This window comes from Ursus arctos, unplaced genomic scaffold, assembly GCF_023065955.2.
Source record: "Ursus arctos isolate Adak ecotype North America unplaced genomic scaffold, UrsArc2.0 scaffold_30, whole genome shotgun sequence".
Taxonomy (NCBI): domain Eukaryota; kingdom Metazoa; phylum Chordata; class Mammalia; order Carnivora; family Ursidae; genus Ursus; species Ursus arctos.
In genome coordinates, this window is record NW_026622986.1 from 30,161,747 (window position 1) to 30,186,216 (window position 24,470).

Here is a 24,470-nt window from a genome sequence, read left to right on the forward strand (position 1 = left end):
TTGGAAAGTATCATGACTGAAACATTCACGATTGTTGCCAGGTTTTATCCTTGGTTAGCTGTGCTGGACTTCCCCCCTTCATCTTTAACTGACATACGGTGGATTCTACAGCTGGATACCCATATCCCCAAAGTGTCTGGCTTTGAAATAAAAATGGAAGTTGGAAGGTATGGAGTGGGATGAAGGGGCCACTTTAATTGCCTCCCGGGGTCTTCTAACCAATTTTCATTGGCCTCATTGGTGTCCTTGGATACAGGAGAATGGAGGCAGGAAGCAAATGGAAAGCGAAAGACCTTTCCAGAAGTCACGTGGAAAAAGCAATGCGAGAGTAGAAGGTTACAGAACTCAGGAGAAATTTCACCGAAGACCACATTGAGAGTCTTTGTGACAACAATGTGACAACCATGGTGCACTGTGGCTTTCATGACTATTTCTTCATCACGATACGTACCCATATGGACTTCCTGCCCTCTGTCTGTAGTCACAAGGGCAAAGTTACACAGGGGTCCGAGTACCAAAAACATAGACTTCACCCCTCTGGAGGAACTGTAAGATGTTTACAGGGGTCATCGAGTTAGGGATTAGGCGTTCTTTTTGCATTTGCTTTTTGTGTTGATGAAATAACGTTCTGAGCATGATAATGACTTCAACCTGATAAACAAGCCTGGCGACGCAATGGCTGGCTGCAGCTCACGTCGCCACAGCTCGTGGAGAGGGAACACGCATTCTCTCCGTAAACAGGGCCGGTCCGGAAGTCCTGCGTAGGGAGCGGTCCTCTGCGGCCTCCCCCGGATTCCGTGAGGCCGCGGGGTCTGGAAGGTTCACCGGAGGGGCGTAGCCGCGAGCAGCCCGCTGGGCCCCAGCAGCCGGGGTGCACGCAGCACGGGGTAGGGGGGCGGGGGGGAGTCGGAGCCAGGCTGGTTGGAGGAGGGGATCGGCATTCATGGCCCTTCTGCTGCGGCGCGCTCAGCGTTTGGGCAGTGCCCGAGCTGGTGACCCCGTCCAGGAGAAGGGCGCTCGGGTTGTGTCTCCAGCGGTGCAAATGCTCCTGGCATGGGATGGTGTCTCCTTCGCTCCTTCCCTCCCGTCCAGACTGTTGAAGGAGCTGGGTGACCTAGGTGAACGACACCTACGAGTAGAGTTCGGGAGATTGTCTGGAGTCCACATTCTGGATTCCTCCGAGCCTCAGTGCGTCCAACTGACTCAATGTGGAGCTGTTTCACGGCACAGAGGGAGGCAGTTCGGGGGTGCGGGTGAAAGGGTTAACGTGCAGGGACTGGGTGCGTTTGGTTTGAGGAGTCTCTGCCTTCAGTGACCCGCAGGTGAAGGAGCTGGGGTTCCAGCATGGGGTCCCCAAGAGGAGGGGACCGGAAAGCTGGAGGGATGCAAACTCGGGCTGGAGTTTGAACTGTGCGAGTCGTCTGACCTTCCTTGGTCTCTGGTGGCACCTCAAAGAGGTAGGACAGGACGGAGGAAGTCGTTTCATACCTCTCAACGCGCTCTCCGAGGTGTTAGGAAATCCCATTTCCCCATACTGGACGTGTGCGGGGCTTCACTGGGGCCAACGCCCACCCGACACCCCAGAGCTCCATGGATCGCTTCCGTGGAGGGACACTCTTTACCTCGTGGCTTGCGAGAGCCGTTTCCTGGCATGCTCCCCCTGCGGATCTTTGAGCTCGGTCCCGGCCGTCGGGGAGAGGACGCACCAGGTCAAGACTCCTGCTGATCCCGCGCGTGGTCGGACTCTGAACCCCAGACTCCATCCCCAGGTCCCCGCACTGTTCCCGGCCCTCCGGAGCGCCACCTCTCCTTCGGGGACCTCCCTTGCCGGAGCTTCCCGGGCCTGGAAGACGCACTCGGGGTGGCAGGCCCAGGGAAGGTGGGTGGAGTTGCGAGAGCGCAGGGACTGTGCGGTCCTTCTGACCCCCTGAGCCACAGAAGGGGTACAGCAAGAGGGGTTCGTAGAAAAGAGATGGACACAAAATTGGGAGACTCCAGGGGGAATTTTACACTCTGTGGCACTAGTACAAAACCCCTGACCGAACGTGTCCGTAACTCTATAGTTTCCTGGGAAATAATTTGCTGCCCCCGACCAGCATCTCCTCGCTCCTCAGTACAGAGAGGCCCACCTTTCTAAGTTCTCGGTCTTTCTTACTAGGGCTTCGCCAGCTTTTCCGAACTGGGGACGTTTCGTTCGGTGTCTGCCTAGCCGTTGCGCCTTAGGCCGGGGAAGGTTCTCTCGCCCCCCGTCCCCCACGCCCTGGGCAAAGCGCCGGCGTCCCCGCACGCGCCAGCGGGTAACCCTGCCCTGCACCCGGCTGCGCTTGCCTCCCTTTCGCTTCAACAGTCGCCGAGGGCCACTTTTTTTTTTTTCTTCTTTTTCTTTCTAGGGCAGGATTCTTTTACCGTCCTACAAGAGCTGGCCCCGGCCAGGTGCCCTCCTCGGGCGCTCAGGCCCGGGCACCGCCCCAGGAGACGCCGTGGCGACCCTCGTTACCTGCGTCTTGCCCGGGCCCGGCAGATCGCAACTGCAAGCTCGCCCGGGCAGCCCCAACTTAATTTCCTCCCCCTAGAGGCACGTTTCCCAGAAAAACCTCTCCCCGACCCCCTCCCGCCCTCCCTACGGGACCAGGAAAAGTCTGAATCTCCATAGAAAAGGTTCCGTTTAAGTGCCGGGGGGAGGGGGGCGCAGTGGGCGGGGCAGAGGTGGCGAAGAGGATTGAATTTCTCCCCGCTCCAAACCAGCCACCGGCGCGCAAGTTTGTGCCCTTCGTCCGCTGAGGGATTGCAAACCCAGAAAACCAAGTGTCCAGTGAGATGCGGAGTTTGCCCAGATTTCCCTGCAGATGGGTTTGCGGAAACGCCTGTGATGTGAACTTTCTGCAGATTGTGTATGGAGGGAGCTGAAGAAAAGGAGGAAGGGGAGCGGGGCGGGGAGGGGGCAGTGTGAGCGTGAAATGTGCCCGTGTGTGTGTGTTTGGGGAGGGGGGGGTGTGTGCCCAGGCGCGGGGGCGTCACTGCGGGGCAGAGGAAGGAGTCGGGAGCGTCCCGCAGGCTAATTGGTTTGAGACGTTCTGCGAGCGCTGGAAAAGGTCGTTGAAGGAGTTCGCTGCACACACACAAAATAATAATCTTAAAAAAGAGTGCCGGGCATGCGCACAGAGAGGATGCCATATTGGAATGAGGCTGTAGTGGGAGTCGGAGGACCCGAGCGGGCGCGCGAGGGAGGCGGCGGGCGGGGAGCGAGCGAGGCAGAGCGAGCCGGGGCGAGGCAGAGCGAGCGAGCGAGGCCGGCGGCCCCCCGGTGGCGCCCGGGGCCTGGGTCCACTCCGAGGGGAGGACGAACTTCACCAGGTAGGACGCCGCGCCGGCCGCTGCCCCCGCGCCCAGCCCGCCGGCGAGCAGACCTCCGGCCCGCAGGTTGAGTGCGCCGGTCAGCTGCTTTTTTTCCAGCTTCGGGGAAAAAGGGAGACTCGGGCCAGCCCGGGCGTGGGAGGCTCGAGGAGGGGGTGCCGAGGGGGAGAAGCAAAAGGGAAGAGCCGGAGGGGAAAGCGGCAGCACTAGAGCAGAGCCCCAAACTCCGCTCTGCGCTCCGGGGTTGTCATTTTCGCTTCTCCCGTCCCCTGCCAACAACCTTGTCCCTCGGTTTTGAAAAGCCTGGCCTTGCGGGAGACCGTCTGTAGTTGCAAAGTGTCCTCCTCCCCGAGTGCGAGCTGTCCCCTCCCGCCGCCCACCTTCCTCATTTGTGCGCTCATTTTAGCGACGCAGCCGCCCTTGCTACCCCGCGCTTCGCGGTCTCTTGCCTTGTCGGGGTCTCTTTCTTCTTCTTTTTTGGTGTGTGTGTTGGGGGCGGGGAGGGGGAAAATGGTAGGGTGAGGACTGGAGACCAGCCATCAAGGGTGTTAAAAATCGTTTACACATTCGGAGTCGCCCTCTTGGAAACATTTGCCTGTGCAGCTGAAATGAAATTGTCAGTAGTAGTTTCGGAGCGTGCTCCGGCATGGATGATCTTTTTGTTCTTTTTTTTTTTTTTTTCGCTTTAAAGTAATATCCTGTCACTTGGGGCTTTCCTGTTGTCTACTCTGATATGACCTCCTTTCAAAATTGCTAATCTGATCTAGCTTTGGAGTTTATTTTTTAAACGTGTGTGTGTGTGTTGGTCAAAATCCGCCAAAAAAAAAAAAAAAAAAAGAAAGAAAGAAAGAAAAGAAGGAAAACAACTGTAGGAACTGCTTAGATATATTTATTGATTTTGGCCCGGGGCGGCGGGAGAGGCTGAACCGGGGACGGGAGAACCCGCGGGGTGGGAAGTGGTGGATTCGCGGTGGCCGGACACACGTCCAGAGCCCGATCCGTACTTGTGTTTTCTTGGAAGCGCTGCAACTGCTGGGAAGGAGTATTTAGAAACCGTGCCAGTTTCAATATGGCGGGCTAAGGTGGCTTTTACAAACTGAAAATAAAGGTTTTGAGGTGGGAAAAAACCCAACCGGAGTTGCCATGCCTTAGTTTCGACTCTCTTTGGCTACTCCAGAAGCTGTTTTAGCGAATTAAGTGGGAAAAAAGAGACAGAATGAGCTGCCCTAGTTTTTTCCGTGTTTCGAGTCTGGGTGTCCAGTCCATTGCTAGCGGGAGAAGGGGTGCCGCTGGTTCAGACTGGGGCATCCGAGCACAACTGCTGCGTGTGCCTTCGGATCAGTGTGCTTACCGGTGTGTGCAGTTGGGGGGTGTGTCAAAGAGATACGCCCCGAATGTGTGTGCGTCTTGGAACCAGACTCTGCCATGATTTGACGTGACAAACTGCTGACACGTGGTGCAAAATACATGAGGGCAGAGGCAATGATTTATTTCGGCTTTCTTTGAGACGAGCTCTCTATGTATGCTGGGGTCTGTGCGGGTGAAGCCCGGAGTAGGCGGAGTGACGAGGTACTTATTAAAAGGACTAACTGTCCAGGGTATTGGGTGCAGCCGGGCTGCAATCGCCTGTGGGGTTTTGTGTGTGCTGGGGCACGCCGCACTTAGCGGTGGGGTCTCGCGGCCGAGGCGTGGGGAGGATGAGTGTGGTGGGGCAGAAAGGTGTTGGTGCACGGACCTCTGCGGGAAGGTGGGTAGGGTCGAAGCGAGGAGTTGCTTTTGGAGTTGAGCTCTAGGAAAGGTGGGGGATGGGAGAAGTGTTCTCCGAAGAAAGTGTCCCTTGCTTTTAGGTCCAGCGCGAGAAGGCTGCATCTGAGTGGGGTGTCCTCCGGCCGTGGCAGGCAAGCGGGCGGCGCTGTGGCATCGGGGTTTGAGTGGTGTCCGGGAAAGGCCGGCTTCTGGGGCCTGGAGGGTCTGGGACTGGAGGTTGGGGGCAAAGTCAGAGCCTGTAAGGGGAGTCGGAGGGGAAGCAAGCAAACCCGAGCTCGCTGAGCTAGCAGCAGGGATCTCCAACAGAGGTCGCCAGTGGCCAGGACGCAGCTGCCCAGCGGAGGTCGCGCGGGAGGGACCCAGGGGACAAGGGGCCGTGCGGCGGCTGTGCGCGGTCCCCCGGCCCTGGCGAGGGCAGGTCCTGGGGATCTTATCTGGGCCGGCGAACCTGATCGCACCTTGGCCAAGTGCGCCGAGACGTGTTTAAGTCTCAGGGTTAAAAAGATAGTGTGTTGGCTTGGTGTGTTGTTAGCGCAGTCACGGGGTCTCAGGGCATTTACAGGGGCCTAGAGGGGAGATCCATAGGGTCAGCCCTTAGACGGACGCCGCGCTGTCGGAAGAGGCCTGTCTCGCAGTGACCCGCGGGTGGGGGCCCAGGGGAAGCGACACTAGGAATGGAGACCCCGAGGCAGATTTTCCCTCCCACCTGGGCGGCGGGGCTGAGAGATCGGCGACATTCCGGCCAAGACAGGGTCGCCCCCCCCCCCCCCCCCCGGCAGAGCGCGCGGCGCGTCCCCGGTCCTTGCAGCGTGCGCTGCCAGCTGGTCCTCCCGGGGACTGCTTTCCCGTGGGCTTCGCTGAAGTGGAAACCAGCCTAAAATGGCTCTGTGCTTGTAAACTGCAGTTTCAGCCGGGAACCCCTCCCCTCGTCCTCCTGACGTCGCCGCTGACAAGCGCACAATTCACTCTAACGCCCCGAAACCGGCGATTTTGCACCGAGCTGTGCCGTGGAAGCGAATATACAACCGATTACAAAGAACATTCCTCAGGATTCTCGCAGGGCCCAAGTTTCCCTTTCTTGTAGGAAGGAGCGGGAGGGGGGAGGAACCGAGACGCGGCAGGAACCCGGCCGACCACCGCCCCGGAACCACCGCTGGGGTTGGTGCTGCGACTGGGGGCTGGGGCCCTTTCCGCGTAAAAAACCGAGGGAGGTGCCCCGGGGACGCGGATGGTGACCCTGCGCAGCGATCGCCACTGCGAGGGGCGCTTGGCCTTGACGGCATCTCTGGTGTCCGGAGTGCAGAGACGACGCCGGGAAGCCTGGGAGACCGCTCCCAAACTTCTGGGAGACCCGCTTGCAGTTTCGCTTTCGGAATTTTCGGGATCTTTGGGTTTCTAGAGTTGGGTGGGTTTCCAGGAAGAGCAGGGCTCCAGGTGCTGGTCGTACGGATGCTCATTCCCCTTTCGGTGCAGTAGTCAGACTTCTCACCACCCCCAGCGTCCCCTCCTTTGCGTCCCCGGACGCCGCGGGCGCGTTCGAGGGTCTGGGGCTCCTAGTCCAGCGCGCAGCCCCGGCTCCGGAGAGCATCCGCCCCGCACCGCGTTTTGTCGGCTCCAGTGGCGCGGCCGCCGCGGATCCGAGCCCACTGGTGGGAAACCGCTTTCGACCAGGGCAAACCCTGTCTGAATCCGCATCCATCACCCCTGCTCTCCACTTTTTTCACCCCTCCACCCTCCCACCGAGGCAAAGGGACCTGGGGGACCGATTGGCGTGTCTACACCAAGCAAGTGGATCCAGGTTTCACCAGGTCGGAGAAAACGCGAAAACCGTCTTAATTTTGGCACCGCCTTCTGGGCAGGCCGTTGGGGGTGGGGAGGGAGGGTGAGCAGGTACAGAGGGGGAGGGGAGAGGCCTTGGTGGCCAGAAGGAATTGTCGGCCAGGCGCTCCTTTGAGATAGGAGATCTGCTACTTTCTCCCTAGTAAGCATTAAATTGGCACACACGCTGCTTCCTCCCTTCCATAAATAAATACTGTCTCAGATCCTTATCTCAGCTAGGCGCTGGGACCAAGCCGCCTGCCTGAAAGGGGTGAGGGGCACACCCACGCGCACCAGAAACCCTCCACTCCCCTACCAAAGTTTTGGCTGTGCGAAGGACCCATTCCCCTGCGGTGTAAACCACAGCCCGGTGGTAGGGAGATTGGTTCAGCAGCCCCTACCCTAGAGGAGAGTGCACCCGACCACCCTGTTTTGATGTGTTTTGTTCTAGAAGTGCGGGCTGAGAGCTGCAGGGCTGAGAAGTGAGTATTTCCCCTTAGGGTTCCAGCACCTTGAACAGGCCATCCCGCTGGGGCCTGAATTTCACTAATGATGGAAGTCATTGATCTGAGAGAGCTTTTTCCTCTTCCTGTGGTCTTGCAGAAACCATGGACTGTTTTTTTTTTTTTTAAACTTGCTGGGTATCAATATTTAGTTCTCATGATTCTTGCTTAAAAAGAAACAAACAAACAAGAATAGGTTCCTGAAGGAAGAGAAGAGCCTGCGTGATCTCAGGATTGGCCTCTCTATTCGCTTTTTATCATAAGATCTTCCTTTGCTGGCCTGGGAGTACTGAAGGTTTATCAAGTCCCATTTCTGCCTGCTCTCGCTGAGGTGGCCTTGGTCACCTTTCTTCACTAACCCACAAAGGACATGCCATGTCTGAGAGGTGCTGAGTACGGGAACATTGCTCTGAGCAGTAAGTGAATGAGGGTTCCATTTCATTGGTACAGGGTGCTTTTGGGGTTGAAGAACCCCGTGCAATGGAAATGTACACTTTTGCAGGGCCTCTACTTACACCGAAAAGTCTTTGTCAGGGTATCAAAGTGAAAGAGTTCTTTTTATCTTTCTCCTCTTCCTCCTTGTCGCCCTCTTCTTCTTAGTAATTTGTACAGAATGGCCTGCTGTGGGGATTGGAATGACCTCCAGTTCTAGTGTTCTAGGTTTGGACCTTTTTCTGATAGTATTTCACTATTTGGAACTGGGAGTTAACAGTGTCGTGGTCGTAAAGAAGAGCTTGTAAAGGATTTTTGTGCCAAAATGAAATTAGGATGTGTAATTCAAGGCACATTTTGTGTTTTTTCTAACTGTTCTTATGTCTGCATTGCCTCAGTACTGCCTTACTGTCCCTATTCTACAAATATGGGGGGAAAATTAGGGGACTTATACTTGTCATAACAAACCAACCTGCGCATTCACTGGTAACCCAAGATCGAACCACCTGATTTTGTAAGGAAGATTCCGGACAGAGGAGGGGACAGAAGCAGAAGGCCTGGGATCTACTTCAGAGATATTTCTATCCAGCTGTATGACCTTGGACCACTTATGGCATTTTTCTGAGCCTCAGCTTCCTTATCTACAAAATAAGGGCATCGGACTGGAGTCTCACTCAGAGATCTCCGTGCTTCTAGGGGGAAAAGAATCAGTGATTGAACATATCTTGGTAGGCGTGCTCAAGTGATTCCTCTTTCAGATCCATGCCTGCAAAGTACAGTGAAAGCACTGCAGGCCTTGGTGAAGGCCGTGGCTCAAGAAGACGTTTGTGGGAGCAGTTGGTGGGTTGTAGTTCCCTCTGCAGGGGTAAAGTGCTGGCATTGTTGAGGGAAAGAAGCTGCACATGGGGGCAGGTTTCATTCATGCCCTGGAAAAGGTGAGGTGTAGCGATGGAGGTACACAAAAATATAGCCTACATATAGAATCTTTTAACTTTTTTTTTTTTTTTTAAAGATTGATTTATTTTAGAGAGTGAGCACGAGTAGAAGGGGCAGTGGGACTTGATCCCAGGACCCTGAGATCATGACCCGAGCCAAAACCGAGTTGGACGCTTAACCAGCGGAGCCCCCCGGGCGCCCCAGCCTTCATCTGTAATCTTGATAATAGCGTGGGCTGAGCTAGGTCATTGTGGTTTTGAATTGAAGTCATAGAGAAGTACCTGATTCAAGGATGCTTTAGTAATTCCTAGGACTAGAAGGGACTATTCCATGTAGCCCTCTGAACCCCAGTGTGCAGACAAGGTGAGTGCTGGGACCTCATTCGCTAGTATTTATAGTGTGCATGGGTGACTGCGGCCTCCTGGTAGCCTAGGGAGTAAAAGAACTAGATCTGATGTTGCGTTTACCATTCCTGCTCTCTATTTTTTAATTTAATTTAATTTTTTAAATTTTATTTTCTTTAAAGATTTTATTTATTTATTTGTCAGAGGGAGAGAGAGCACAACCTGGGGGAATGACAGGCAGAGGGAGAAGCAGGCTTCCACTGAGCAAGGAGCCCCACTCAGGACTCGATCCCAGGACATGGGGATTATGACCTGAGCTGAAGACAGATGCTTAACCGACTGAGCCACCCAAGTGTCCCCATTCCTGCTCTTTAAGTTGGGCCACTAGGCAGTACAGTTGACCCTTGAAAACATAAGGGTTAGGGGCAACAACTCCCCCCATCCACCCCAGTCGAAAATCCTTGTGTCACTTGACTCCCTAAAAGCTTAACTATTAATACCCTGCTATTGACCAGAAGCCTTACCAATACTGTGAACAGTTGATTAATACGTATTTTATATTTGTATTATATGCCGTATTCTTACAATAAAGTAAGTTAGAGAAAAGAAAATAGTTATTAAAATCCTAAGGAAGAGAAAATTTATTTACAGTAGTGTACTTTATATATATAAAATAATCCGTGTGTCAGTGGACCTAGAGTTCAAACCTGAGTTTAAGAGTCAGGTGTAATTCCTCTCTTATCTATAAGACTAGAAATGTCCTGGACAACTCCTAAGAAAAATGATCTTGTTGGCCAAAATAAGCATTGGCTGGGTTGAAGTCAGTGTGAATGAGACAGGACTGTATATTGTAAACAAGGGAAGGTATTCAGTTTAGAGCTTGCAGTACAACAAGGGATATTACAGGATTCATATAAAGTCACTGAACAAGATTCTGAAGGCTCGGTTTTGCAGGATCATGTCAGTGGTGTTGTGATGGAAAGATGTCCGCATCACACTCCCCATCTAGTTAGCCCCTAATGAGTTTTAAAACATGATTATGTTTCACCATATACTGATCGTTAGGTCCCTTGTGTTTTGATAAGATGACATTCGCTAATCAAAAAGTTTTATTTTTTTTTGTCACTTAGGTTTCTATCCTTGTGATAAGATAGATGTTTTTGACACTGATTAAACAAAGAATCCATTGTACTTTTCTGTTTCATTCTTTTTGATTTTCTTAAAAAAAATGACACATTGCGTAGATATAGTGCTTGTGAGAGCATATGGTGATATTTGTAGAATAAGGCTAATAGAAGACCGTTTTGGGGCTGGTGGGACAGGGGAAGATGGGGCAGATTTTTATCCTGTGATTTTTTTTTTCCCCTGAAGTTTGGTCGGCTGAGAAAAAAAAAATCTTTTGTTATTATTTTTTAATATTTTTAAGTAATCTCTACGCCCATCCTGGGGCTCACACTCACGACCCTGAGATCAAGGGTCCCATGTTCTCCAGACTGAGTCAGCCAGGCACCCCGGAAAAAATAGTCTTATAGAAAGTTATTAAGGTGTACCATGTCTGTTTTCTCCTAAGTTTAGCAAGTCCCCCCCCCCCCCATTTCAGTTGAAACGGAGGTATGAACTGCATCACTTTAAGGTATAATTCAGGAGTCTGAAATTCCAAGTACCAGTTTCCACCGAGTCTCATTTTAAATATAATTTAAGTAGGTGCTCATTTAAAAACTGGACATTTGGATCTATAGGTCCGGGGATTAATGATGAAAGGACTGTGGAGTTAATAAGATTTGGAATGAGTGGTTTACTGCAGATGCTGTTAAAAATAAAAATAATTTCTTATTTAAGCATCAGCTGCTTTCCAGCCCCTGTACTTACTGCTTTGTATTTTTATATTCTCTATTTTATGGGACTATCACCCCATTTTACAGATGAGACTGAGGCTTTAGAGAGCCCGAGTAACTTGCCAGCATGTTAGAGCAAGAGAGAGAGCGAGGATTCGAATCCTAGTCTTACATCGTCTTGCAACTGTAATTATTGTATATTGATTATTTACTCTGTGTGAGACACTGCCTAACACTTTAAATGTGTTAGCTTACTTCATCTTTACAGGTGCGTGCTGTTACCTTTATTTGATTGATAAGGAGATCGAGTCTTTGGAGAGGTTCTAGGGTATCATATAAATAGGGTTTGTTTGTTTTTTTAAACTTGATTTGCCATGCAGGAAGACTAGCGCATTTTCTGTTTGCATTTATTTCAGATGGTCATGGGAGAGCAGAGCCTTTCCGTGAAGCTAAAATCTCTGTTTTTAAATGTAGAAGTGAAAACATTCAGTGTCCTGGGTTGGGATAGAATGTTGCTCCCTGTCACGTGAATTGGCCATTACAGTTTTGAAAAGGGTTGCATTTCTGAAATTTCAGCTTAATTAAAAGGTAATTGGTTTTCAGACACATCTGTTGGCTATTTTTCTCTCCTCTCTGAAAGACATTCCCACACTAGTATAGGTGAGAATAAATGGAAACGTTCTCAAGTTGTGGACAAGTGGAGAGTCGAACTCCAAAGGACCTTGGGACAGCGGGGGAAGAGAGGTAGAATTTTCCCTTCTAAGTAGTTTTTCTTTTCTTTTCTTTTTTTTTTTAAGGACTTTTTTTTATTTATTTGAGAGGGAGAGAGAGTGTGCACAGGCAGGGGGAGCAGCAGAAGGAGAGGGAGAAGCAGACTCCCTGCTGAGCAAGGAGCCGGATGCAGTCCTGCATCCTAGGACCCTGGGATCATGACCTGAGCCTAAGGCAGACGCTTAACCACTGAGCCACCCTGGCACTCTCGGTCTTTTACTATGTTCCTGTTTTCTCCCATAGAAACAGAACTTCAGAGCAGCTCCTTGTGTGAGGCCTGGGAGAGCACGGTCTGTCTTGTGCCCACTCTGCTCTTGTCAGCGGCTCGTGCACGTGGTGAGGTTGACCTCAGGCTCGGAGCTGGCCATCAGCGCTGCGTCACTGTAGACAGGCACGGATTAATTTCACCTCCTTTAAAGCTCAGGAGAAGCTGTCAAGTTTTGCCGAATCAAAGCAAGCAGGACTTTGCTGGAAATCGGGTTTTGGCATTATTTTAGGAAGTGCACTCAAGGTAGATAAGCCACGGTTTGATGGTTAGAGTGAGCCAGGCTTAGGGTTTCAGAACTCCTGGTCTGCCTCCAAGATGGGGTGTGTGTGTGTGTGTGTGTGTGTGTGTGTGTGTGTGTGTGAGACCTTGGCTAAGTCACTTTCCTTTAATCCTCCCTCCACTTCCAGTTTTCGATTTTTCCTGCCCTGAATGGCAGAATTCTTGCTAGGTACAAACATATTTTACAAACCGGCTTTGAAAGGTAAAAGCCAGGCTTACTTCTACGGATCTGTGACAAATACGCTATCTTTTTTTGTTAGAGAAAAAAATATTTCCCCTACATTCTTTACGGTTGCAAAGGACGCATTTACTTCCCACCTCTACGTTGGAAAGGATGTTTACCTCTGGGTGGTTTAAAAACAACAACAAAAAAACCCACTCTTCGGTAGTCGTCCTCTTGAGTATTCAGTCGTAGTCATCTTGTCTGTGTGCTTAGCAGACACTCACTGGACATGCAAAGGAAGAGGGGATCTGTCATTGGATATAAATGACGCCAACTGGTGCATGGCATGGGCTAGAGGTCCTTCACAAAAGAACGCAGACATCCCTAAGAGACCGTTCTAGCCAGGCTTCCAGTTGGTACTTTTGCTGAAAGAGACACATTGCTTCTCCAGCACGGTGGAGAGCTTGCAGAAACATCCCATCAAACGAATGGAGAGAAGGGACAGAAAAAGTCAGGGGGACCTGGGGGGTGGGGAGGGCAAAACACACTGCCAACATTTCGGTTGGATCCCTGTGGAGTTTGCATTTATTCCTGCAGGGAAGAGACTGGATTTGCCTTTTGAAGGGTGGAGAAATGGGAAGAGTGGGAAAGAGCCTGGAGCGTGGAGGTTCCTGGGGAGGAAGAGGAGGGTTTGGAAGTAGTTAAACCTGCACGGTGTGAACAGCAGGACGGAAGTCATGAATAGGGCAGGAAGTCCAGACTGCAAATATGTACTTTTCCGGGAAGCCTCCTTGTCTTATGCATTCATATCCTTGTTGATATTAACTCACTAAATTACACTTTATCTGCTTTAATCATACTTACTCTTTTGTACTTACCATGTTTTATTTGTAAACGGACAAATGACAGATGTGAAATCACTACTCCAGCCTCTGGCTGGCTGTTGCTTTTGCTCATTTTGCTCAAACTGCTTGGCCATGATTGACACTGACATGTCAGCCCGATTTTGGTCTCTGAACACGGCATCCTCATTCTACGTGTTTTGTCTTTGCTCGTATCCCTTGCAGTTCTCAGCCATCGTTTTCCACATGGCCTAGTTACGCAGAGGCTTTTGAAGTCCCAAGTGTGTACAAGATGTGTGTTTGAGAGACTTACCTCCCAGCTTTTTTGATTTTTTTTTTTTTTTGGTGTTCTTTTTGGGGGGGCGGTGGGGTGGGGGTGATTTTTCAGATGTTTATCTGGTGGTAGGTGAGATTCTTTAGGCATCAGTGTTTTGTCATGCATTTCCAAGGACAGGGCTTTCCTATTCGAGTGGGAGCAGGACATCGCCAGGCCCGGAATCTTGCGAGAAGCACTAACATCAGTGTGCTAGTGAAACAGAATGCTGTGGGTAATGTTTTGTTTTGAAGCTGACAGTTTCTGAGATCCTCCAAGGCCTTGTGCCCTGGTGTACGTAACCCCTGCCAAGTGTCCGTCCCTGATGTCAGGTAAGGGGAGGTGACATCCGCTAGTCCAGGAAAATGGCCACCTCTGGAATCAAACCCACCAGGCATGGTTCTCTGTGCTGACGTTCCGCTTGGAGGAGGCAGGATGGCTCTAAGTGGAGTAGCAGAGAGTATATTGAGCCTCATTTTGGCCCTTGTCATTCATTCTCTTTAAAACTTGAACCGAAATATGACTTCTCCTTTCCAACTAGCTGCAAAATGCAGAGCACCTTCCCCCTTTCCACTCCTCTACGGCTACGAACCTCAGTGCTTTAATGCAGTTTATCCGATTAAGTCTGTGAGTACCCAGCTGGGCATTTAGGTCGTGACCCACCTTTTTTTACGAAAGCTTTCGGGATCCAGCTCAGACCATGGGTAATATTTTGGTTTTTGAGTCTTTTTTCCATTCGAGGGGAGGCTGTATTACTCTCTCCTCCCATATACACACTTTGTTTTAATGTGGAAGGTCCGTGAAAACCCAGATTCCCTGAACTGCGTGCCTGGAAAGCAAGACTTTTTAGAACAGGCCCCGTGTTTGGCAGGTGAGAGCAGTGTTGCTTGCTGCGGTTTGAAGGCCAAGAGTCCATTCTGGTTACTGATCGTTCCATTTCAGCATAAAGCCCAGATCTGTGTTCATTACATTCCCCATGTTCTGTACTAACCAAGCTAAATTAGGGTGTTTTTATTGACTTTGCATAACGATATGCAGTTGGACGCCACTGGAGTCAACTTCCTTCATGCATTTAAATGATATGATTTATAAAATTTGATTTATGCCCAATTTTATGGTTATATGTATGGCTTCAAGTAAACACCTGAAATGCTCTTTAGTTGTTTTATGAATCCCTGAGGAGATTGCACAGCTCTCCGGGCTGGCTTCCATTAGACACTTTGAAGTGTGTGGCATTGCTCAAGCATCATTGCTTTGCCTCTCTGTTGCTTGAAGTAACCGATACGTAAAACCCCCTCAGAAAATTAGGTGCTGATGATTAGACATAATCTACGCATGTCTAGCTTACACAAGGATCCCGCGTCAGAATTCTTTGCTTTTTGAGTTCTCGCGATCGTACGTCCGACACATGGGCTGGTGACTTCCGCACACGGGTGTGTAATGTGGGAGACACATCTCCTGTCAGATGCGAAGGATGCTTTGGTTTTGGCAGAGGCTTGACCGGATGCTCTCATTCATTCCAGTCTTTGTAGGTGGACAGGGAAACCCCAGGGTGCGTTTAAGATGTCAGGGCCACGTGGGACGATGTTGGCGCTAATTCTAAAACTCATGCTTTCTTATCGTAAGGCCCTTCCCGGCTCTTCTGTGTAAAGTATCTCGTGTCAGTCATAGACTCACCTGAGGATGTTTTTAACTTTGTCTTGGAAGCAAATTTCTGGTGCAAGAAACTCTTTATCCCCACCTGGATGCGAAGACCTATTGCACAATAGATTCCATTGGGGATTTCAAGGCCCTGTCGTTCTTTAGAGCAAGTAAGTAGTTAACAGTCCCTAAATAATCTGTAGGTAAATAGTAAATAAGTAAGTGAACTTCTGAGAGGGTGCATAACTTGTCTGCCCTTTGCTTGGGTTTTCTTGAGCAGGTAGCTGGGGAGGCTGACATGTTTCTCGTGTTGCACAATGCCCCTTTGGAAGCACTGATTTCGTTCACCTTGTACTCTCGAGTAATACACGCCGTTTGATTGGGGGGTTAGGAGGTGACAGTGAAAACCATGAATTAGAAGACATGGCATGTTATTGTGGGGACCGCAGGCTGCCGCCAGCCCTGGTGTTTACTCCTGGAGTACCTATTATCTCCCACATATCTTATTTCCCAGGATTGAGGTATGAATCTGATTGTAAAAAATCAGCATTTCTTATGCGGGGGCAGCAATTTGTGTCAGATTTCAATCTATTTAGAGTGAAAACCAACAATGCCCGGTTGAAAAATGGCCAGCAAATTGCTGTCCTAATCAAGGTAAATCAAGCTCTGAGCATATGGCAGATGGCAGAATTCCAGAAGCCTTCTGCCCCAAAGAATCACTTCAGCTCACTTGATGATGGAAGCAGGCAGGACCTGTCTCTTCTTCGAAAGGCTGAGTGTTGGCTCTTACGCATAAGGAGGGGATGGGCGCAGTCAGGCGTTATTAGCGGGGTGAGCCGGTGACAGGGTGGATATAATTAGAAGGAGGCTCTCCTTGATAATAGCGCCTGGCACTTGACATGGCTTTTCTTCTTCAAAGCCATTTACAGGTATGGTTCTTGTAGCTTCTCTCGCCATCCTGGGCTGTTATTTGACTGTTCATTTGCATGTTGCTTCTTCCAAACATGGAAGCAGTGATTTCCACAGATCAGATTTGGGACAAAAATTAGGTTGTGCATCCTTCAGCATCCTCTGATATTTTCCGCTTTATTTGAAATATGTCGAAAGGTCGTAGCTCAGATTAGGTGTCTTGTGCTCATTTCAAGATTCCCGGAGTATGAAATGAGGCTGTTTTCTCTGCGATTTAGACATGCTAGATATCCATGGGCAGCTAGAGCATGTCTGGAATTTCATAAGCTTTGAGTTTAGACCTTCACATTTTATTTTCTATCCGGAGAATATTCGCTTTTCTAAGTCATGTGAAGAAACGAACAACGGCAAAGCTTTTCCCACTTGGGAGTAGCACACGTGAAATTATGAGTATGTTCATTAGTTACATTACAAGTTTCTTGAACTACTCTGAGGCAGATCACTTTGAAAAGTCTGGGTAACTTTAAAAGAAACAGGACATTTCTCTTACCGCTAATATAATGCGGTTCACTGTAGTGAGCCCTTGTGAGTTGCAGCCTTTGGAGGCCGCCTCATGACTTAGGAGAAAAAGCTTCATGTTTTCACCTGAGTTTGCATAATTGTCTCTGCACAGTAAGAGTGTAACATTTATCATGTCTAATAAAACAAAATCAAGATGAAAAAGTGGTCTTTTAGTCAGTAGTGGGGTAAGGAAGGAAGGAAGGAAGAGAATTTGTGGACTCTCGTAAGTGGAGATCTGAAGCTGGAGCTGGAGTCCTCTGTTGCTTTGGATTGAAGAGGGAGATCTTTCTTGGAGCCCACACGTGCCTCATCTCAGGGAAGAAAGGGATTGCGTGTGTTTGAGATGTTCCCTTCTAAACCAGTGACAGTAGGCGGAGACCCCAGTCCTTCTACTGCAGAATATGGGGGAACCCTTTTCAGTGTATGTTGACCAACCTGAGAATACAAGTGTAAAGACACTCATGCTGGGGTTTCCTCTTGGGATGACCCAGAAGACCTCCAGATGGGTTCCCAGGATCGACAGCCTCACCTGCGCTCAGAGATGCCAGCCAGCCCCTCAGTTCCTCCCCCTCCTTAAACAGGAGAAACCACAAACTGGTTACCATGCTTCTGAGGAAGGTGCCTAACATAAAAAGTAGAGGCCAAAACCAACAAAGAGAGAAAAATAACTTATGAAAGAGAGAAGAAAAATCTCTAAAACAAGATCATTAATCACTGCAGGGAAATAATAGCAGACTTTGCATCTGGGTAACAAGAACAGGATAGGGTGGGGAAGGGAGTCTGAATGAGAATTTAAAAAGAGCTTTGTGAAAATAAATTGTAAAGCTCCATAGAAGAGCTAGAGGGAAAAGCCGATGGTTGATCCTAGGTGGAAGATTATAAAAACAGTGACAGAACATAAAAGGAAAAATTAAGCAGATTGAGGAGGCCCGACATTTGAATGAATACTCGGGAGAGAGAACAGAAAACAGAGATGAGGAAATCAGCAGTAATTCGAGAAATTATCCCAGTGCAAGAACATGAATTTCAAACTTGAAAGAAGTCGGTGTGCCCTGAAGCCACAAGCACATCGTAAGTAGGCACGTCATTGAGAACTTTCAGCTCAAAGGCCCGGGTAACTGGGCTACTGCCAGCCTTCCCCGGTGGAAGCTGGGAGCCAGTGGACAGAAGCCCTTAAAACTCTGCCAGAGGATGTTTTTTCCGCCTCAGAGTTTGTTTGTTTTTTTTTTAAGATTTTATTTTCTTTATTTGAGATAGAGAGCAAGTGAGAGAGAGAAAAAGCAAGAGCAGGGGGAGCAGCAGAGGCAGAGGGAGAAGCAGACTCCCCACCGAGCAGGGAGTCTAATGCAGGACTCCATCCCAGGACCCTGAGATCATGACCTGAGCCGAAGGCAGATGCTTCACCGACTGAGCCACCCAGCCGTCCCCTTGACCTTGGAGTTTTTTTACCCACTTAAACTACTGGTTGAAACGTGAGGGTCGGTAACGACATTTTCAACCATGCAAGGCCTCATGCTTTCCACCTAAATCCTTTCTTAGGGAGCATACCTCCCCAAAAGAGAGAAATGCGAGAACGGGGAAGACCTGGGACCCAGAAGAGAGGACGTGTTAGGAAGGAGTGAGAGGCAAGGTCTCAGGATGGCATCTGCCAGCCAGGCATAGAAGGTAGTCTGGATGGGAGCAGAACAGAGGCCCTGGTGGAAAGTTCTTGAGATGAAATTAACAAAATGCCTATATATCTCAATTTATTGAGAGAATTAGACAGTGAGTGGAAACGTTGCATTTGAATGGGTGATAAGTATGTTAAAACTGAAGACGTGCAAAGAACAAGATCACAACTGAGTCCAGAGCAGAGTTGTGCGAGGAAGGGGAAGCAGTCCCAGCGTGCTGCAGGGTCAGCTGGGATGTCTTCACAGAGCTGCTAGAGTCACACCTGTTAGGAGGGGAAGGGCGGGGAGGGAGGGAGGGAGGGAGGGAGGGAGGGAGAGCAGACCGAGTGCTAGCTCATGACTTGATGACAGAAACTGGGAAGTTCATAAGTGAGTTGTCAGAGGTGTGGAGGTGAGCACCGTGGCCAACAGCCAAGGGGTTTGAAGGAGAAGGGCATTCCTAGGAATGAGGGACACCATGGGAAGAGTCCCTAGAGATTGTACAACCCAGTTTCCTCTTGCTTTTTGAGAACAGTGACCTGGAAAAAATAATTCGGCCAGATACATAGATCCGAAGAGTCAACATGATGCCTTCCTGGTAAACTGTAATGCTTACCCAACTTTATGGAGAACAGGCTGGCCTGACTTGGGCAGATGGTGTAGCAAAGCTTGACTTTGTGAAATGAAATTGAGGTAACTGGCATTCTATAAGGAACACTACTTATCATGCAAGGCTGTTTAATGCAGAGCTATTTCTGGAAGAACCAACCTTCCCCTCTCCACATGTAAATGACTTTGCAGAAATATAATATCTTTTTTAGCACACCTATGTTAACTATCTCTTGGTGAAGAACTACTTTATCTTTCTCAGCCACCCAGACAAAAATCTTTTCATCAAGCAGTGGTTCTCGGAGTGTAGTGCTCGGACCAGCAGCATCAGGCGGCCCCTGGAAACTTGTTAGAAATACGGATGAATGGGCAGTTCTCCCGATCTGTGGATCAGAGACTCTGGGGATGGGGCCCGGCCGCCTGAGTTTTGACAAGCCCTCCGGGTGATTCTGTTGTGCCTTTGGTTTTGAGAACCAGTGGGGCAGTGGGTGGCATTCTAGGTAGTGAGGACCCCCTTGTGTACGGGTTACGCTCACGCCATGAGGCTTACCCACACACCCACAGTGTAGGAGGCCTTGCTTTGCCTTCCCTGGGGACCTCCGCCTCCTTGGGCTTGAAGCACCTTGGTCACCATTGATGCGAACTGTGATTTTTTTTTTTTTAGAAACCAAAGACCACATTTTACATTAGTCTTTGGATAAAAGCTTAGCGTGCATCCTGAGGTCAACAGTGACAATCTAAGCATCATAATCACAGGTTTATAAAAAGGAGGCACAACCCTGTAGGGTGTGTTTGTTGGGATTTGGGCCCTGAGTGGGAGTGGTGTAGACGAGATGAAGCCTACTTCCCTGTGAAGCGGTGGCAGGAGCAGACACCGCGCCAGGCTCCCTTTCTGTCTTGCCTCACTTCTCCAGGAGGCTCACATGTGTGTGATCACAGGTGTCTCTGAGGGTGAAGGGCAAGCACATGCCCTTCCACTTGGAGTGGAACATAATCACTCTGCAGACTAACACTGGCACGACCACATCCAACTCCTTGACCATTTACTCCTCCCTGTAGATGATGGGGAGCTCGGATGTTGAGCAGAGGAGGGACAGTGAACTGTCTTTGATGCACAGACGTTTCTACCCTGTGCCTTTCAGATACACGGTATTCCGTTCACGGTCAGGTGCCACGTGATGATAAAGTCCTAGGAGACTGTGTTTCAGGCCGTGCAAAATCACGGTCGTCCCTTTATAAACCAGCCCTAAAGGACTCCAAATTTAATGGCTGCTGAACTAAGGGGGAATATATGGACACGAGTCATACTTCTGTTTCTCTGAATTTTCTTATAACTCAAGGAAGGCTTGATGCACGAAAACATAGCCTTGTATGTGTAAGGATTTAATATATGATAAAGACAGAATGTGGAAGCCCAATGGGATACAAATGGATTAATACCCGTGTGTGTGTGTGTGGGGGGGGGTCAGCCCAGAGCCACACCTCACAGAAATTGTACAGAAATTCTCCCTGTGTTAAAAAAGTTAAGTGTAAGCCTTGGACTCCCAGAGAAGTTAGACTTCTGGTGTCTCAGGGTGGGGGGAGGGCTTTTTGAAAATACAACTTTTAGGGGCGCCTGGGTGGGTCACTTGGTTAAGCATCCAACTCTTGATTTAGGCTCAAGTCATGATCTCAGGGTCGTGAGGTCGAGCCTCACATTAGGCTCTGTGCTGGGCATGGAGCCTGCTTAAGATTCTTTCTCTCCCTCTGCCCTTTCCCCTCTCTTATCTCTCTCTCGTAAAAAAAATATATATACAATTTTTAGAAAAATCAAGTGAATGGTTGGATTTGACTGAGTTAAGAAAAAGAACTAATATTCTATCAAAAGGAGCCTAAAAGGCAGGTTGGGGAAGATATTTGTAATGGTTTTGTGACGTAGAATATGGAGCACTCTTAAAAGTTACATGGAATACCAACAGTTAAAATATGGGAAGAATATGAACAGGGTTATCACAGGAGGATAGCATGTTACAATGGCAGGAGGCTGTTTTTTTAATGCCACATTGAGAAAGGGGAAAGGAAATGTGGTTGATGGTCTGGAGGGGATTGGCTACAGATATATTCTGTTGTCACTGCTAGGACGGTCTAAGTGAGGTGCAAGTGAGTCCTGCGAGCTGGAGAGCATTTGAGCCGCGTGGATCCTGAGGCTTAGATCTATTCCTGCATTTGGCCCCTTGTCTCACCTCTGGGATTCCATGTGAAGGAAGTGTCCGAGGTGCCTAGCGTTTATGGCTGAGTATGATCAGCACAGCACTGCAGATGATGGGGAAAAAGAAAAATACAGTTTAATGGTCAGTAGGAGGGGAATGGTAAATAAATTACCCTATTCATATTATAATAAAAATTGCGCAACCATTTCGAGTCATGTTTTCAAGGAATTTTAACGACGTGGGGGAAATGCTTTCTGTGTAATGGTAAATGAAACATGAATTAAAATTCTAAATTCTACGCGACCTCAGACCCCGCAGAGAAGCTGTCAGGAGGAGATACTATCCAAATAAAAGCAATTATCCCTGGGTGTTAGAATGACAAGTGATTTTCACGTGTTCCTTCGTAATTTTATTGTCGTAGATTTCTACAGAATGTGTATACCTTTTGTGGGAAGGAAGAAAGTAAATATTGTTGGAAAAGTGCAAGTGTGATGTGTCATTTGCCAAAATAAATACATTTTGCGGTCGCCTGTGTAAACAAAAGCCTTGTCACTTGTCCTTACAGAATAAAGTAAGGTCTAACTCTGCCACTCACTGATGTGGCTTTCTTTTTGATATTTATAATGTTACCCTTGAGTTCAATTTAAAATGATTGATTTGGTGCATTTAAATTGATGTCTTAACTTTACAGCCCCCAACTCCATTTTTACAGTGTCTGGACAGGGGCAAGTGCATAGAGCCGAACCCCTAAGACGTCATAAAAACTTCAGCAAACTTTTCCCCTTCTAATAAGTATTCTTTAAGCCATTGATACTTGAGTGATTTCTTAATAGTTACATTCATGGACTTTTCTTTTTCCTTCCCAGAAAAACTTTATGCCTGATTACAATTTTGAGCTTGGATGGTTTTCCTGAGTTTATAGATGAATGAAAAAGGAAGTGATTTTAGTGGGACGCACATGCGTTACCTTCTTAGATCGTTTCTTCTTTGAAATTATATTGGTGCAAAAATGCAGCACATTCTATAAAAACCTGCTACATCGGAACCTTTGCTGTGAAATGTTTGTGGAGTTTCACAGGGAAGCTGTTAAGTCTCTTTTTGAAGTTTCTTAGGTTTTAAAATTCCTGCGTTCTCTTTTAATTAATTTGCTATTGTTAAATTAAAACTTTTAAGAGAGCCGAGAATTGATGGTTATTTAGGACATGCTCCAAATTCAGATATAGTGAAGTCTGGCTTACCTGTGCAGTGGGCTGGCTGTGCTCCCTAATACGGCAGCCGTATTAATTAAAACTGAAATTGAAATCCTCTTTCACGCTAGCTGCATTTCAAAGGCCCAGTAGCCACATGTGGCTGCTGGTTACTGTATTGGACCTTGCAGGTCTAGAAAGTTCTACTGGACCTTGCTGGTCTAAAGATAATTCAAAATAGGTAAAAGGCCCTAATAATTCCCATTAGCTCTAGAATACTATCTAGTGAGTGTCCTTCCCCACCCATTTTCTTCCTAGTAAGACTTCCCTTATGCTAAAATTACTTAACCATCTCTGAATATTCTCCAAATGATAGGAGGAGGCAGAAAAGAATTAACAGGAGGGGGTGCTTATTCTTTTACATTTCTTTCAGATAAACAGGTGATCTGAAAAAAGCTCTGGTAGATTCATAGAACTTCAGATTTGAAAAGGGCCCATTGGTTGCATGTAATCAAGCTTTCAGGAGAAGTTTGAAGGAACAGAGAGGTCAAGTAATTTGCCTCAGTCACACAGCTCAATTGCGGCCTTGTTACTCTCCAAGTTACTGTAATTGTGTTGTTCAACAACTTTAGAGAGGAGAGGAGCCAATTAGAGTGGGATTAACTTTACACAGGATCACAAGTGTATTGTAAAAAGCAGGAAGTTACCCTTTAAAAACCCAGCTCTGAGCTTTCTTTTCATGTCTTTAAAAAAAAAGGTACTTTCATTAATAGAAAGTTTTACCTTTGGTCTTGAAACTAATATATATTTTAAGAATCAGAATGAAATATGCTTCTTTTTAAAAAAATAGCCTTTTTTGGGGGGGGGGTGAGGGTGTTGGAGGCGGGAAAAGGATTTGCTTTTCAAAATCCTGTTTCCGTTTTGTAGAGATTCTGGGCCAGTGAGATGTGCTCGCCCTACAAAGTCCATTGGAAGTAAATTTCTGTGGAGTGGTTTGCCATTCTCCTGCTTGATGTGGTTTCTCCGATAATGTTGATTTCCGTAGGCACTGCCTAGGTCCTATGCATGGCAGAGAGTGAGCTGTGGAAGGGGGCTTCTTCTAGGAAGCTACCTCCAAGCTGTGAAGAGATCACCCCTTGTTAATGTGGGGGGATCTCCATGCTCGTTTGCACCATGTCCTGTGAATCGTACTTTCCAAATACGTCCTGCACTTGTTTCCTTCTTTTCTCCCCTGCTGTCCTAGTTCAGACCTTTGTCCACATGGTCCTGTTTCAGTCGTGTCCCTGTCTGACCGTCTGTCCAGCGTACAGCTGCCAGAGTGAGTTTTCTGGAATAGATCTGATCATTGCACTCCCTGCATCGGAATCCTGCGGTGTGTCCTCCTTCCTGCCTGCAGAGTGGAACGCAGGGTTGGAGTCCTCCCTTTGGCACACCATCCTCCTCTCCTTGGGGTTCTGCCTTGAGTCTGTTCTGCTAGCACTTTCTCTGGTTGTGCCCCCCGCCCCTCCATCCTCGTGGTGATCATGGCCCCTGTGCCTTGCTCTCCTCTCCCTCACTGTGTCTCTAGTGTCTCCTGTCGCTGACCAGCTTGTAAGGGGTCAGTGTGTGCCCCCCAGTGGGGATGCCCTCTGTTCGGGCCGTCTGTGATACTCTCTTGGCTCCGAGTGTCCCCCCTCCTGTGTGGTTCAGCTGCTTGTCCTGCCCTCCCAGTGCTTGGTGATCTCCCCGACAGACCCTGGCAGACATCTGTGAGGGAGGCAGTGTTTTGCAGAGGGTGCCGTACCTTCCTCTGGCTGCCCTGTCATTGGTGGGCGTGGTGTCCCTGTCTAGGTGATTGGGTGATGTGCAAGCTCACGCAGACGCTTCCGTCATTGCGGGCAGGTGTGAGTTGCCGGCGGCGTGCTCTGCGCGTGTTCTCACACCAGGCGCTTGTTGGCTCTTGGGTCTCTGGTGGGATGGCCACCCTTGCTTATGCACAAGTGAGTTCTCTGCAGACGGCAGTGGCCATTGCTCCTGGATGCCGACGGCCCTGGGGACTGGTGAGTACCGCCGCCCACTGTAACATCCAGGCCTAGGGCAGGAGTGCTTGTGGGGAGCCCT

At 49.0% G+C, this 24,470-nt stretch overlaps 1 protein-coding gene across 4 annotated transcripts in view; it reads left to right on the forward strand.

Moving 5' to 3' along the window:
* Positions 1 to 2,716: 2,716 nt before the first annotated feature.
* Positions 2,717 to 24,470, forward strand: part of SFMBT2 (Scm like with four mbt domains 2) — a 222,435-nt gene continuing 200,681 nt past the window's right edge. Inside the window, exon 1 of one of the 4 annotated variants that reach the window (XM_026478728.4) lies at positions 2,717 to 2,891. The gene's annotated coding sequence lies outside the window, so the exon portion shown is untranslated. Of the gene's footprint in view, positions 2,892 to 3,206; positions 3,355 to 5,930; positions 6,930 to 24,470 lie in introns of those variants that run through there. The other 3 variants (XM_044392054.3, XM_026478726.4, XM_057304585.1) reach the window with 3 other exon arrangements.